This window comes from Lactuca sativa, chromosome 3 (genome assembly GCF_002870075.4).
Source record: "Lactuca sativa cultivar Salinas chromosome 3, Lsat_Salinas_v11, whole genome shotgun sequence".
Taxonomy (NCBI): domain Eukaryota; kingdom Viridiplantae; phylum Streptophyta; class Magnoliopsida; order Asterales; family Asteraceae; genus Lactuca; species Lactuca sativa.
Window position 1 is genome coordinate 141,137,256 of NC_056625.2, and position 16,913 is coordinate 141,154,168.

The 16,913-nt window shown below is 39.0% G+C and overlaps 1 pseudogene; it reads left to right on the top strand.

The window, feature by feature from the left end:
• Positions 1–14,061: 14,061 nt before the first annotated feature.
• Positions 14,062–16,383, top strand: LOC111911613 (probable pectin methylesterase CGR3; annotated as a pseudogene).
• Positions 16,384–16,913: the final 530 nt, after the last annotated feature.

Consider the following 16,913-nt stretch of genomic DNA (forward strand, 5'->3'; position numbering starts at 1 on the left):
TGGGAAGCTCAACCTGACCATGGGGAATAGGCGAAAGTTAGCTATTACCGGGATTGGAGTTTATGAGCTTATGTTTGATGATAGTGTTATGGTTTATTTAACCAATTGTTGTTATTTGTTAGAAATGACTAGAAACATCAGTTATTTTCACGCTTTATTTAGAAATGGTTATCTTTATAGTTTTGAGAATGATGATGGAGCAATTTTGTAACATCCCAAAATTCAAGGCCAAAAATTTCATTTTTAAGTAAGTTATTATAAAACCATAAGTATAAAAACATCCATAATAACATCTCATGTCAAAACCAAAGTGTCAATATTCAAAACATGTTATCATAAAACAATATCAGAGAGCATTCCCAAAGATCTCATGTGTAGAAAACATAGTGTGATGCACTGCGATCGAGCCGACTCCTTTCCTTTGAAAACGAAGTACCTGAAACCAAAGCTGAAAACCGTAAGCATGAACCTTAGTGATTTCCCCCATCATACGACATACCATACAACCACATACTGTCAGGCATATTGGGTTGCCCGACCTACCCTGCTGAGCATACCGGGGTGCTCAACCTACCCTTGCTACGCATACCGGGATGCCTAACCTACCTTGTCAGACATGTCGGGGTGTCTGACCTACCACTCCGGTTTATGTCAACCGGTTACGGGGACTATTTCACCCTTACTACCACCATATAGAAACATAACATAATCATACTGTCAGACATATCGGGGTGTCCGACCTATCCTTTGGCCCTATCGACCGGATGTGGGGACTATTTGTTGGGTTTTGAGCAATCTAACACTTCCTAAGTGTGCATGCAACCCTAATAAACCTTGGATCTATGTTTGTCTAAATACATGAAAAATAATAATTTTCCAAGGTTTATAACCTATCTAACATGGCATGGGGAACATTTCAACATAAAAGAGTTAGAAGAGATTACATACCTTTGTTGTGTTGGGTTCTTAGGAGTTTGAGGGCCAAGCACCAATAGTGTGAATGCCTCAAATGGAATCACAAACACCACAAACACTTGGAAAACTTTGAGAGAGTATACACACTCTTGTATTTTCGGCCACACACATGCACACACACACTAGAACACTAGCTTTCTCTTAGGCTATCTTAGGCTCACTTTCATGCTCCATAAGCATGCTTATATAGTATGCATGGTTAGGGTGAAACCCTAATAACCCATGTCTTTTCCTATTCCAAGGATCCATGGGTTAAAAGCTCCATGGATCATCCATGGACTTCCACATAAGCCTAGCCCATTAACAAATGAGTATTAGCCCACACTATATAAAACAAATAGCCCATAATTTAATTAGTATTCCTTTTAATCTCTAAATTAATCCATAATTAATTTAAGACTAAAACTAATTAAATAACGTAACTTCATATTAATATATTATAACTCATAATATATTAATAAACATATGTGTATAACTCTCATAAAATTATCCATAATAGTTTGGATGAGATGCAACCCAAATGGACCATGCCGGTCGGGTCAAGTATATACCAAATAAGTTATGGACTTAGACACCTTATCCAACAGACTCCCACTTGGATAAGTCTAATAACTATATTTGCCTATAACTTCAGGAACCAACCAACAATCGTAGCTCTCGAAAACTCCCTCGAACAATGAAGACTCTGTCGAACTATGAAGCGCCATTTTAGATAAGTGATCACATAATCCTCTGTTCTCATGATATCAGCCGGACAAACACATGGAACTATGTCTTGCTTATTGTCTAGCAGTTGTTTCTCGATTATCCGATTTGTTTGACGAAGAACTTCACTGAACACATCGGTTTAGTTCTGACCAGGCCTGGTATATGGGTCAACACAAAATCATCGAGGGGCCCGGATATCGCTTCTATTTCTAGAAGGAACAGATAAACTTCGACTGATATGCTTGTTCTACTACTTATTGAATTGTACACAAAGGCAAGTTTTATAACATCAAGTTACTGATGCGTTTACGTGCAATCAATGCACAACCAACTCATAGGTAACAACTCATATCTCTAGGTTTAAAGATTTATATGATGTTATCGTCTCACGATCACTCGAGATAAATTCCATGAAGTGATACAAGTGAGCGTGGGTTTATACCAATACTCATAACTTATGAGTACTCATGAATGTTGCAGCAACCATTGCCATGCCTAAACACCTTTAAGGCATCTACAAACCCAATTCATGACAATCTTGATTCATACCTACTTCCGACGTATGATCGATTGTGGAGGTTTGAACAAATTAATTATTCTGGAAGTCAAAACATGCAAAACTGAAACAATAGTAAATAATTGACAATGATAGTAACACTTTACTCATAAATAAATCACAAATTTTATTCATCATCAAACGTCGATTACATTTTACAAGTTTCAGGAAAACTATCTAATCTGTAAAGCTAATATCGTCCCTCAGCCCGATGCGTCTCGCATGCTGAAAATGCTTAACCCTCGTCAGTCCCTTCGTAAGGGGATCTGCAGGATTCTCATCTGACGATATCCTCCTTGTCACAAGGAGTCCTTCTTCAATCTTGTGTCTTATGAAGTGATATTTTCTGTCAATGTCTCGGGATCTGCCATGATCTCTTGGTTCCTTGGCTAAGGTAACCGCACTATTGTTGTCACAGAAAATCTCTATAGGTTCCTTAATAGCTGGTACAACTCCAAGGTCTCCGATGAAGTTCTTTAGCCATATCGCCTCCTTCGCTGCTTCACTCGCTGCTATATACTCTGATTCACAAGTCGAATCAGCCACCGTCTCCTGCTTGGAACTCTTCCAAGAAATTGCCCCTCCATTTAAGGTAAAGATCCAGCCCGACTGAGAGCGGAAATTATCCCTATCAGTCTGAAAACCAGCATCACTATACCCTAATATTCTCAAGTCATCACTGCCACCAAGGGTAAGGACCCAATCCTTAGTCCTCCGCAGGTACTTGAGAATGTTCTTTACCGCGGTCCAATGAGCCTTGCCAGGGTTCCCCTGATACCTGCTGACCATGCTCAAAGCAAATGCCACATCAGGACGGGTACAAGTCATAGCATACATGATCGAGCCAACTGCGGAAGCATATGGTAATTGGCTTATCTCAGCTATCTCAGCCTCTGTACTCGGACTCTGAGTCTTACTCAGTTTGGTATTGCTTTGGATCGGTAAATCTCCTTTCTTGGAATTCTCCATGTTGAACCTTTTCAACACCTTATCCAAGTAGATACTCTGACTAAGTCCAATTAGTCTTCTACTCCTTTCTCTTAATATCCTTATCCCTAGGATATAGGTAGCCTCCCCTAGGTCCTTCATAGCAAAGCACTTCCCAAGCCAGGACTTAACCTCCTGCAAGGTTGGGATGTCATTTCCTATGAGTAGTATGTCATCCACATACAGTACCAAGAAGCTAACTATACTCCCACTAGCTCTGACATACACGCAAGACTCATCTTCGCTTCTCAAGAAGCCAAACTCTTTTACCTTCTCATCAAAACAAAGATTCCAGCTACGAGATGCTTGTTTTAATCCATAAATGGATTTCTTAAGCTTGCATACTCTATTAGGGTGCTCTGCATTGACAAAACCCTCTGGCTGATTCATGTACACATCCTCAGCCAACTTTCCATTAAGGAAAGCGGTTTTGACATCCATTTGCCATATTTCATAATCATGAAATGCTGCAATGGCTAACATAACCCTAATAGACTTAATCTTGGCCACCGGCGAGAAGGTTTCATCATAATCAATACCTTGAGTTTGAGTAAAACCCTTCGCAACCAGTCGAGCCTTATAAGTATGCACTTTTCCTTCCATGTCGGTCTTCTTTTTGAAGATCCATTTGCACCCGACTGTTTTACGGCCTGGTACATTGTCAACCAAGTTCCAAACTTGATTGTCATACATGGACTGTATCTCGCTGTCCATAGCCTCCTTCCATTTAGCAGACTCCGGGCCTGCCATGGCTTCCTTAACACTGCTAGGTTCATCCAAATTTACTAGTGTACTATCACTAATAAACGTATCACCTTCCGTAGTAATATGAAAACCATAATAAAACGAAGGTGTGTTCCTAACCCGTGTGGAACGTCTCGGAGGTACAGACTCGTCAGCTGGATCAACAGGAGTTTCTATCTCAGGTTGATTGCTAGTGTCTGAGGTTCCTTCACCAATTGATTCTTGAATTTCTTCAAGATCAATCTGCCTCCCACTGTCTCCTTGGCTTATAAATTCTTTCTCGCGAAAGATCCCTCTTCGTGCTACAAAGACCACATTCTCACTGGGTCTGTAGAAAAGGTAACCGAAGGATTTCTGTGGGTAGCCGATGAAAATACACCTTTCACTTCGGGGTTCAAGCTTATCATGAGTTTCACGCCTCACGAAGGCTTCGCAACCCCAAATTTTGATGTGGTCCAAATTGGGAACCTTCCCAGTCCACATTTCATGAGGTGTTTTGGTAACCTTCTTTGTAGGGACTAGATTAAGGATATGGGCGGCAGTCTCTAAGGCATACCCCCAAAAAGAGATTGGTAACGAAACTCGACTCATCATAGAGCGAACCATGTCCAACAAGGTACGATTACGCCTCTCAGCTACACCATTCAGCTGTGGTGTCCTGGGAGGAGTCAATTGTGAGACAATCCCACACTCCTTAAGATAGTCAAGGAACTCGGTACTAAGATACTCACCACCTCGATCGGATCGAAGCAGCTTAATGTTCCTGCCCAATTGATTTTCTACTTCCTGTTTGAATTCCTTAAACCTTTCAAAGGTTTCGGACTTGTGTTTGATCAAGTAGACATACCCATATCTACTATAATCATCAATAAAAGTCACATAATACCGATTAGCGTCCCTTGTGGCGGTTTTGAATGGCCCACATACATCAGTATGTATTAGGTCCAACAAACCTTCACCCCTCTCACAAGTTCCAGTGAAGGGTGATTTTGTCATTTTTCCAAGTAGACAAGATTCACAACTATCATCTGATTTGAGGTCAAATGATTCCAAGACTCCACTCTTTTGGAGTTGGTCTATGCGTTTCTTGTTTACATGTCCAAGACGACAATGCCACAATGATGCTTTATCTAGGCTAGTAGAAGAATCAATATACAACACATTATTTCCTAAGTTGTCTACAATCGACACAGTTTCATACACGCCATCACAAGGTAATGCTTTAAAATAAAACACATTATTAAAGAAAGCATTAATACCACCACATTCATTATCAAACGAAAAGGTAAAACCTTGTTTGTACAAAGCATGAAAAGAAATAATATTCCTCGCCATTTCAGACGAGTATACACATTTATTCAAATCTAATTTTAACCCATTATTAAGCAACAAAGTATAAACTCCAATCTTGGAAACAGGTGAAACCTTCCTATTCCCCATGATTAAGTTTATCTTCCCGTGCTCCACATCCTCACTTCTTCTTAGGCCCTGCAAATCAGAACATAAGTGAATACCACTTCCTGTATCAAGCACCCAAGAGTTAGAATATGTTGAGTAATTAGACAATATAGTGTAAATACCTGCATAGGTGGGTTTCACTTTCCCATCCTTTAGATCCTGCAAGTACTTAGGGCAGTTTCGCTTCCAGTGTGCCTTTTCATGGCAATAAAAGCATTCAGCATCCTTTGGAATGGCAGAAGGAGTGACAGAACCGTTCTTAGTCTTGGATGAGGAGCCTTCAAGAGACTTTCCCTTGGTACCCTTCGAAGGGTGCTTCCTCTTTTTCCCTTTGCCTTGCCCAATAGCTAAAACAAGGGTAGAAGTTGGAGTAGGAGTAGTAGAAGTAACAACCGCTTTACCCTTAAGACCGGTTTCAGCGGTCTTCAAGAGTCCTTGAAGCTTGCTGAGGGTAACTTCCTCCTTGTTCATATGATATGTCATTCGAAAATGATCATAACAAGAAGGCAAGGAGTGCAAAATGATGTCAATTGCTAACTCCTCGGGGATGTTAACATTCAGCTTCAGCAAACGGTCCACATACCTTTGCATCTTTTGCATGTGGCCCGTGACGGATTCACCGTCCTTCATGCGGGTAGTTATTATGGAGGAGATTATTTCATACCGCTCCTGACGAGCACTCTGATGGTACCTTTCCATCAAGTCTTGGTGCATCTCAAAAGGGTAGAAATCTTCATATGACTTTTGGAGCTCGGCTGTCATCGTGGCCATCATGATACATGCCACCTTAGTAGCATCTCTCTCATGAGTCCTGAATTCAGCGATCTCCTCAGGAGTAGCAGTAGACTCATCAAGTTCTTTTAACTCCTTATCGAGGACATATTCCTTGTCCTCGTAACGAGTAACCATCCTGATGTTCCTAATCCAATCCATGAAGTTGGAACCATCAAAGATGACCCTCCCACAAAGATTCATGAGAGAGAAAGAACCAGTTGGGTTAGAACCTGAAGCATTAGTGTTGGAAGACATCTGAAAGAAGAAAGTAAGTTTAGATTAGATATTTAGGATCCTTAATAAGACACCCAAATGTAATATTAAGGCTAGGATCCAATCACAATATATTACACTTAGAAGAGGGATGCCGTAATCTAAGTAATAATATATTTGAAAGGTAGGCGAATGACGATTCACCAATTTCCACCATGAAAACGAAATGATTAATTAGGTTTAATTGGATTTGAAATTCCTAGATTCTTTTGAGATTCATTGAACTTTTCAATGGCATGTTTCAATCTCGATTGTGCCCTTCAAGTTTTGTGACTGGGATGCCGAGGATCACAAAACAAGGTGTGAATAACCATGCTAACTCACTTGGTACTCCTAATATTATCACCTAATCAATGTGCCGGTTAACCACACACGCTCCATTGATCTATGACAACATTAAGTTACCCTTCGTGATCCTTACTAGTCTAATTAGTGTGCCGGTTAACCACACACGCTCCACTAACGACTTGGTAAGGTACAAAGTGTGAATTCCATGGATTAGCACCATGTTCACATTTTCCTAAAATAACTAAGATTGGGAATTTAAAAGAGTTTAGTTATTTTATAATATTCATTATACTTTTAATGAAGATTTAAAGTCGTTGTTCTACCCGTTCGGCTAACGACCCTCCACCGATCAAGCAAGCGGTGGGTGAGAGTATACACCCATTAAGTCGCCATTTTATAGGCAACAACCTTATACCCACCTTATAGACCGGCTTCGTGAATGAGGCCTACTAACGGTAAAACGACTTATTCTTATACATATATATAATAATTAACCATTAATGTTATAAATAGTATAAGGGTTGAATTTTAACTATTAAAACTCTAAGGTTTGGAATTAAAGTTTATTAAAGTGTGTGAAACTTTACAAATTCCAAAACTTGAGGACAAGTTTTGTAACTTTGCAAAACTCTTCATTTCATAACTTATGAATTAAAGGTTCATAAAATTGAAGACTCTTCATTTTCATGTAACTTATGTGTTTTAAGTGTGTGTTAAATGAAAGTGACCTTTGGTAATCCATAACTTGAGGACAAATTATGGACTCCATTAAAACACATAAATGATTAAGAATTAATTCTAAACAATTCAGCAAATAATTCCTATCATTTTCTAAATTCATAAGAACATGAACATGATCATCAAAAATTCAAGAATTATATGAACACATAAAAACATGGATTTTTGATATATGCTATTGTAAATGGATTAGAACAACCATTACACCAATTAAAATAAGTTTTACAACACCAAAACAATTTAGGGTAATGTTTCCAGTCCATTTCCAGCAGCAAAAGTCGAGATTCTGCATTCTTTCGATCCTACTCGCCGAGTGCACGAACGGACTCGTCGAGTAGGTTGAAGTTTGCCTTGGACTCGGCGAGTCCCCCCAATGGACTCGGCGAGTCTAGCATGCAGACAGCAACGATTTCGACTTTTTTCACTATTTTGCATCAAGTATCAAACAAGCAAGCCTAGGCTCTGATACCACTGTTGGGTTTTGAGCAATCTAACACTTCCTAAGTGTGCATGCAACCCTAATAAACCTTGGATCTATGTTTGTCTAAATACATGCAAAATAATAATTTTCCAAGGTTTATAACCTATCTAACATGGCATGGGGAACATTTCAACATAAAAGAGTTAGAAGAGATTACATACCTTTGTTGTGTTGGGTTCTTAGGAGTTTGAGGGCCAAGCACCAATAGTGTGAATGCCTCAAATGGAATCACAAACACCACAAACACTTGGAAAACTTTGAGAGAGTATACACACTCTTGTATTTTCGGCCACACACATGCACACACACACTAGAACACTAGCTTTCTCTTAGGCTATCTTAGGCTCACTTTCATGCTCCATAAGCATGCTTATATAGTATGCATGGTTAGGGTGAAACCCTAATAACCCATGTCTTTTCCTATTCCAAGGATCCATGGGTTAAAAGCTCCATGGATCATCCATGGACTTCCACATAAGCCTAGCCCATTAACAAATGAGTATTAGCCCACACTATATAAAACAAATAGCCCATAATTTAATTAGTATTCCTTTTAATCTCTAAATTAATCCATAATTAATTTAAGACTAAAACTAATTAAATAACGTAACTTCATATTAATATATTATAACTCACAATATATTAATAAACATATGTGTATAACTCTCATAAAATTATCCATAATAGTTTGGATGAGATGCAACCCAAATGGACCATGCCGGTCGGGTCAAGTATATACCAAATAAGTTATGGACTTAGACACCTTATCCAACACTATTCCCCCTACTACCACTATCACATAACATCATATCATGAAAATACTGCTAGGCATGCATGGGTACTGACTACCCCATGAGTATCTTTCAAGCGGTATCTAAGGACTATTTCACCCCAACTACTACTAGCACATATATGCAAGAGCATCCTAGCACATAGAGCATATCAGATAGGCACAAACCAGACAGTTATCACAAAGACAATAATCACATATATAACACCTACTGGTGGGCTGACATTGGTGCCTTAGATCCACCTCTACTAGAAGGTAACTCACCTCACACTGCTGAAGTCCCACAGACGAAACCCTAGCTGCTGGATGACGGATTCCTAAACTGTCAACATCAAAATAACACCCAATTAATAATCGGCTTCCAACACATAACCATAAGTATGTACTTGGGGTAAAATGCTACTTTACCCCTATCTTAGCTTGATTCAAGCCCAAGGCCCAATCCAAAGGCCCAAAAGTCAACTATGAGTCAAAGCCCAACATATGGCCTAACTTTCCAAATTGGGCCCAAACCTTTACATGGTCTTATTCTAACGCCCAACCATTTAGTCCAGTCCGACATTTGGCATTTCAAATGGCCCAATATCTCATAATCATAAAGGCCCAATTATGGCCCATGTATGGCCCAATTTTCCAAATTGGGCCCAAACCCCTTACATGGGCCTTACCTTAAAGTCCATTAAATTGTTCTAGTCTATATGCTTGATTTTGGATGGCCCATTAATAACCCAATCACAAAAGCCCAATGGAAAGGCCCAACTCAAGGCCCAAGTGAAATCAGGATTTTCACATAAAATGACGATTAGGGTTAAGTGTTTCTTACTTAACCCATTAAGGACTTAATCCATTAAGTACATCACTCTACTAGATAAATCGTATGGTGTGATTGGGTGTAATTTACAATTCCGTTCCCATTGTCCAAATATGGTTCTTGATAAGTCCAAGCCAATAATACCAAAATTAGGGTTTTTTAAACCCTAATTAGGGTTTCCAACCCAATAACAACCCAATTAGGCCCAAAAGCTAAGTCCTTAGACCAATTAGGGTTTCATTAGGAAAATTAGGGTTCTCCTAAGTCGGGTACCACCCACTACCACCTCGGGTAGTGGTGGTCAACAGTAGCTCACGGCGGCGGCGGCCACCCCACAGTGGTGGTTATGGTTCTAGTCCATTTGTCCAAGCATCCCAAATGAAATCCAAACACAAACAAGCACACCGCTACCCAAGACGACGGCTGGTGGCGGCAGCCACCACCTTACGCTGGTGGTCATGAGTTTCTTTTCATTATTCTAATCTCTAATTACAATTTACAATGCTTTAACACAAAAATAAACACACACACACACACACACTAATAGATAAACACATACACAACCACCCTTATGGTGGCTGACGGTGGTAGATGGTGGTAGCCACCATGGCTGGCGACCATGGTGGTTATCTTCTTAGTTTTTTGGCCAAGATTACATCTCAACAACATCACGACCCAAAATGCACTCAATGGCACCCTAATACTCACACACAGCCGCCCACCGATGGTGGTTGTTGGTGGCGGAAAATAAATATTGGTGGCAACCACCATGGTTGGTAGCCATGGTGGTCTTTTCTTGATTTCCGGCCATCCTCATGCATCAAATGGATGAACGCATACTCACTCGTCACCCTAACCGGACACACGTACAATACACACAGAATGACACCCACAACCCACGACATGAACAATTCTGAAACAATAGCTCACACAAAAATAAAGAAAACACAACCGCAACCACCTTCTCGGCGACAGGAGATGGTCGGAGGCAACAACAGCGTGACGGTGGCGGACTTCAAATGAAGCGGAGCAACAAAAGAAATGAGAAGAGGATGCGTGCAACCCAACCGCGAACAACAACAACACCCACGAACTATGATTTACGATCACTTTGTGACTCTTCCTCTTCGTCGACGACAAAACCAAGTTAATGGCTGCTCCGGTGATTCTTCGGTGGTGGTGAGGAGATGGCGGATGGGAGGGTGGAGAAGAAGATGGTGGCGGCTAGGAAAGGATGTGCTAGGGTTTGGCAATGTAACAATAGGGTAAAGAGATTACCGGGTATATCCTGTGTTCCTCCAAACTTCGATCCAAATATCCAACTTCCGCCCCTCCTCACAATTTTGTTTTCAATTTAACTCTGAAACTTACACTTTAGCCCTTGCCCTCGGAAATCTTTACAAAGTGGCTAACCGCCACATCTCCAAAAATTATGACAATTAACTCCCACAGCTAACATCCCTTAATTATTATGGATTTAGGGCTCGTACAAAATAATATAAAAATATATTTCTCATCCCGAGGTTCATTTATTTATTTAGTTTATTTAATCTTGTTTATTTATTTAATAAACAGGGTGTTACAATTCTCCCCCACTTAAATTAGATTTCGTACTCGAAATCCTTCCTTACTATTCTTGATATGCCATACAACTTGATCAACTCGGCCACAACACCGAACATAACCCCAACCTTCCCAAGGCAACCAAAACTATCCCTCGCAGGGTCCTAAAACCCAAAGATGAACGAATTCCTTGCAACAGGATCACACCACTCAATCTGAAATTCAAAGTCTCGATATGGTCTGACTCCCTGACAAACCGCCCATATATAATCATTATAGTTGGATCCTATTGTGGGTGACTTAGCATTACTCAACTATATGTTACGCTTACCATACATGAAATCCTAAAATACCATTACTGCTTGAGACTCAAAACTGTCTGAAGCACCGATCTACCCGAAACACTGAACTGCCTGAAACAACATGCTGCTACATGGCTGCTTTCCAAAATCTACCGAGACCTTCCTGGTCTCAATCCATTTTTCAGTCATCTGAAATACCGGATTATGGCCCGACTGATGAGCTACGAGAACTACCACACATCCGTCCCCATGCGACTTTCAAATACAATCCTCTTTTCTCAATAATTACCACTAGTTATCTTGCCACTGCGGCTCTAACGATTTTATGATCTAACTAATCGGGTCCATACGTCAGATCCTGACATCACCCAAACCCATTGCTAAAAGTGAGTGCTACATGACCAAGGGTAGCCTTATACCACAAACAACCTTAAATGGTCCATCGCTTCCTTGATCCCTTGACTACAATGATGTTCCTACGGTCTTATCACTAGCTCAAACAGGTCTAATTCATCTAGGAAAACCATAAACCAACCTGTGGATTTGTCACGCCCTCACGGCTGCACCCGAACTGGTGGGTACCACTGTTCCTTTCACGTTCTAACAACACACTCATGCTATCTACAAACCTAGTGAATGCTACGACTACACCCACAAACTTACTACACTCTAGCACTATCTTCCAACCTTGTGATTGCTATGGCTACACCCGCAGACTTACATCACTTCTAACACTATCTTGCTGCTATTGAATGCTACGACTACCCTCGCAGACTTACAACACCTTCTCACACTATCTGGCTGCTAGTGAATGCTACGGCTGCACCCGCAGACTTACAATACTTTTTACACTATCTGGCTGCTAGTGAATGCTACGGCTACACCCACAGAATTGCAACACTCTAACACTATCTAGCTGCTAGTGAATGCTACAGCTACACTCGTAGACTTACAACACTCTAACACTATCTAGCTACTAGTGAATGCTACGACTACATCTTCAGAATTACAACACTTTCTCGCACTATCTCGGTCGCTGATTACTAAGCCGAACACATCCAACATCCAACATACACACGACCTATCATCCCAAACTGAATTCATGTCCTGACTGGAATTCCCAACCTGATTCCCTAAGGCCTGCTATCATCACTACTAGAAAAATAGCCTTTAATGACGCGCAAACAATGACATGCAGTGATTTACGATACGCAAAAGTGGGCGTCCAAAAAATAATGTCATCTCTTATAAAATTTGAAGAATAGAGGGCACGCATTTGTGCGTACCCTAAAATTAGTGTCCAAAAAAAACATGGTGGGCGCATATGATAAAATGTGTGTCGTGTGCGCACGTCGCTTTATATATTTTTTTTCATAAACATGCGTTTTAGAAGCTCGCGGGGGAAATGAAATTCCAAAAGTTTGAAAAGCCACCATGTTCTCCTCTACCTTCTTTCAATCGTTCTTCTCTCTCTCTCTCTCTCTCTCTCAATCAAATACCAAAAAAAACTTCAATCGGAGAGCCACGATGTCTCTCTCACCGTCACTGCTCTTTTCTCCCACAACATCATCACAACATCACCAAATCTCTGATCTCCAACCAATGTCTCCACCTATTCTCTTCACCCGCTCTAATTTGCTCAGTCAAATATCCAAAAAATGAACCACGATGTGCTTCTCCTTTCACCCATCCCAGTCGGCAGAAATCAAGGAGTCTCATGCCTAAAATTCTATATAGGGCCACAAAACCGACTATTGTTGGAACTAGGGTTCTGGTTCTTAGTGAAATCGAAGGTTTTTTGGTCACCGGGCCATGAAATTGAAATCAAATGGGTACAGTTCTTGGAACCACGAATATTGTTGGAACTAGGGTTTCGGTTTATAAACCCTCCATCTACTTCTCTCAATCTTTAGTTCCTTAAGTAACGAGTCCTCCATGCTCACCGCCATTAGCCATCGCCTCCCTGTGAAGCCACCACCGGATGGAGATCGTCGCACCTCATAGCTACACCAAAAACCTTCAACTTCTCAGCAAAAAGGTTACACACACACACACACACACACTTTCTCTTTCTCTATCTAATCATCACTCGCGCACTGTGGTTTTTGTTTGTTTCTCGTATTACGATAAATTGTTTAATCAATTGTTGATTATTTGCTTGTTAAATTCGAGGAATATAGCAACATGAACAATGAATTATGTCAAAAAACAGTTGATTAATGCTTTTGAATTGATCGATTCTAGTGAATTTTTTGTTATGTGTATTGAGTGGTAACGAAATTGGTTAATTGCTTGTTTTGCTGGGCTAAAAATGATTTGAAGAATTCTGTGTTAGGTTTTCGTCATACATTCATACCAAGTGGTCAAGTCGCTTAATGTATTAGTTTGGGACACTTACGTTCTCTCATTTTTTTCAAAGAGGATTTTGAGTCTCGCTTATTTTAACTCGATAATTATCCCGATTAAAATTATCCATCAGCATGTTTTGGAAATGACTGTGTTAGTTTAAATTAGTGAAATCTTCATCAGCTTCAGAACAATTAAAATTAACGGATTGATTTAGCCATTTAGGATACTAAAATCTCAGCTATTGAATTAAAATTGCGGAACACCCCATTTGTCACTGATATTGGATCCATTGATCTTTTAAAGTTACCATTGTTTCAGTTCAGATAACTCAATTCAATTCATAATAAAACGAGTTAAACATTTTTCTGCAGGTGAATCACAACATATAGAGATGTCAAGGAGGCCAGCTAGTTTATCAAGGCGTTTGGGTGATGGAACTGGCATTCCCTTTAGGGGATCCTTGAATCCAAAATCACGCCCTTCCCCTTTCTTATCCATTGACCTTGTTCTTGTGGTAATCACACCTCTTAAAGCTTTTGCATCTACTGTAACATCTGTTACTCATGATTTATACCTTTGATACTCTTCTTCTCTTCTTAAAAAAATACTGAGTGAGACTTTCCCTTCTCTCAAAACTTTCAGGGAGCTTTTCTCATAATTGGCTATGCTTATAGTGGTTCAGGTTAGTACATATGAATTTCTTTTGGCTAAAAAAAATTCTATATTCTCCTATCTCAACTTATATCAAAGTTATCTTTGTAACAACAGGTGGAAGAAATATTGATAAAGTGGCTCTAAGTAGGCTTGAAGGTAAACCATTTAAGATAATACTAACAATCAGTTATCTACTGAATGATTATAAATTTTCTGATATGTTGAATATGCAGGTGGTGTTTCATGTTCAGCAGAGATTAATCAAGCATTACCATATCTAAAAAAAGCATATGGTGAAAGCATGCATAAAGTTCTACACATGGGTCCCGATTCATGTTCAGTGATGTCCAAATTATTGAAAGATGAAGATACAGAAGCATGGGGTCTTGAACCTTATGATTTAGATGAAAGTGATGCAAACTGCAAAAGCCTTACAAGAAAATGGATTGCTCGTGTTGCTGATATTAAGTATCCTCTTCCTTATAAATCATAATCATTTTCTCTTGTTATTGTTTCAGATGCTCTTGACTATTTGTCACCAAGGTACCTCAACAAAACTCTTCCATAATTATCAAGAGTATCTTCAGATGGATTTGTTATTCTCTCTGGTGATTTTTTTTTCTTTTTTTTTAGCAATTATTCACTTATATTTTATAAAAATAATGTTGATTTTATTTTGATAAAGGGTATCCTGGTCAACGTAAAGTCAAAGTGGCTGAAATGTCCAAATTTGGTCGCCCTGTAAGTCCTCTCTTATATTACTTGATCCCAATTACTTCAAATTTAAAATTTAAAGAAACATTGAATAATAAAAAATGAATTTATATATATCTATATTAGGCAAAATTGTGAAGCTCTTCGTGGTGGATTCGGTTTTTTGTTCAAACAAATTAGAAGAAAATGAAGTTGCTACTAAAAAATTCGAATTGGCTGCAGCCAAGAAGGCATACCAGTCAATGTGTCAAATTTTCCATCTTAAATCACTCCATTGAATTTAATATTTTGATGAAATATGAAATATGGAAAAGGTAAAAGGTAAAAATGGTAAACTATATACCTCAAATACCATGCTTACACAACAACTTGGATTTTTTTTATGAAGAAGATGTATATTATTATTACACTCTTATTTTCATGTTTTTTTAAGTATTGTTTTGTTGGAACAAATGATTATTTTTAGACTGTTTTTAGTACCTTTCTCAGACATTATATGATTTTTATTAGGGGGAAGGTAAATTCAATGTTTTGTGTGTACATTTGGAAAATGTCATGCTCATTTAATGGAGCTATTTTGCATACAGGGACATTATAGCTATTATTGCAGTCCATAATCTATGGTTAATATTACTAAATATTTTATTTATGATGTTTTTTTAAGGCTACTTGAACGGGGTCTAGCCTATGTTGGAACTGATTATTTTTCATTTTCTTTGTGGGATAAATACATTGAATATGAGTATCAACTACAGAAATGGTCGAATCTTGCCATGATTTACACACGTATATTGGAGATTCCTAATCAGCAGTTGGATCGGTATTTCAACAGGTGATGATTGATATATGTTTTTTCAACACAATCTTTCCTTAATTACTCAAGCCACGTCTTTTCATTCTACTTTTTTTTTTACGTTTGATAGCTTTAGGGAATTAGCTGCTAGTCGCCCTTTACCAAAACTGAGAACAGCTGAAGAACTTGAAGCTGCAGCAAGGGCAAAAGGGGAATTCAAGAATCAAGAAAGTGAGGGTGAGATCCATCCGAATGATGGATTAGCAGAAGCTAAAGAGTTGGAGACCTATATTTCCCTTAGAGAAGAACTTTATAAAAAAAAAACTAAGGATTTCGATTCTAAAATCATAGATTTTGAAACAGCCATCAGGAGACATTATTATCATTTTAGGCCACTTAATGTTACAGAGCTTGAAAACTGGCATAACTACCTTGATTTCATTGAAGGATGTGATGACGTGAACAAAGTAATCAAACTATATGAAAGATGTCTAATTACTTGTGCAAATTATCACGAGTATTAGATATGTTATGTTTTGTGCACAGAAGGTAGAAAAAATATGTGATAAGTTATAAAAACTCTTTGATCGATTAGATCTTTGTAACAGGTAAATAAAGAACGTAAAAAAAAACAGCGAAATAAAACACAAGTATGGATCTGAATGAGTCGAATGATTAGATTAACTCAATCCTCAGCAGAGCTCGATTAAGAACTTCTACTGTAGAGGATTCTAGGGTTACAAAAACAAGAACGATGAATATGCTTGAAAATACTTATCTAATCCTCTTGTTCTAGGATGCATGGAAGCATCTATTTATAATAAACCCTACATAAAACTCACAGATGGACAGGCCCATACCGGAGACAAAACATGGACTAGTTAACGAGCCCAATAGACACAACACTAAGCTGGACCTAACAATCTCCCCTTTTGCGTCAATTTGGAGTGAGACA